The sequence below is a fragment of the Arachis ipaensis genome, chromosome B05 (assembly GCF_000816755.2).
Source record: "Arachis ipaensis cultivar K30076 chromosome B05, Araip1.1, whole genome shotgun sequence".
Lineage (NCBI taxonomy): Eukaryota > Viridiplantae > Streptophyta > Magnoliopsida > Fabales > Fabaceae > Arachis > Arachis ipaensis.
In genome coordinates this window covers 35,528,489-35,529,414 of record NC_029789.2, presented here as the reverse complement: position 1 = coordinate 35,529,414, position 926 = coordinate 35,528,489, and positions in this window count along the sequence as shown.

Below are 926 nucleotides of genomic sequence, written 5' to 3'. Positions count from 1 at the left end.
CAAAATTCTTTTATTGATTGGTGATTGAAAGTTGCTAGTTGGCTTGAGCCTCACTAAATCTAGTCTTTGATTAGGACTTGTGAACTTAAGTCGATTTTGCTCGCTTGACTTTCCTTCATTTGTTAGCGGATAACTAAGTAAAGCAATTTACATTTACCATCACAATTGACGATGATAATGAGGATAGGACTTCTAATTCTCTTTCCTTGCTGAGAGCTTTCTTAGTTATTAGTTTATTTTCTTACCATTTTACTTTCTTGTTTCTTATTACAACACCCAAAAATATACTTTTCCATAGCCAATAATAAACATACTTCCTTACAATTCCTTGAGAGATGACCTGAGGTTTAAATACTTCAGTTAATTTTATTGGGTTTGCTTAAGTGACAAACAATATAAACGTTGATCGAGGATTCATTGTCTGTTTAGATCTATACTTGCAACGTGATATTTTTGTGAAAAAAGTCCCCGCGCGTTGGGGAGTTTTGCCATCCCTATCACAAAGTGAGAGAGAAGAGAGAAAAACAGAATTTTCGTTTTTGTGCAGAGCATTAGATTTTAAAATTTCTCATTCGCTCATCGTTGGATCAGCCTGAATTTTGAATTACAGCTTTATCTCATTTTGTTTTTTATTCTAAATGGTGGAGATTTTGATTGAAGGTTTGCAGAAAGTGAAATCTAATTCCAGTAGCTTTATTATTGAGTATTTTTTCATCTTCTTGTTACTTATTTGTAAGTTTTGGTGTTTTGATGCACAGAAGGATTAGACGCAGAGATTGGAGGCCTCTTCCCAGCAATCTCAGCCACCTGAAAGGAATGACGAAGCCATCTCTGAAACCTCAGTAGTAGATAGAGATCGAATTTGGCGCGAGACCACCTCTGAGCCCCACAAGAATTGTTGCTTCGGGTTGTGGTCAGTTTTTGCC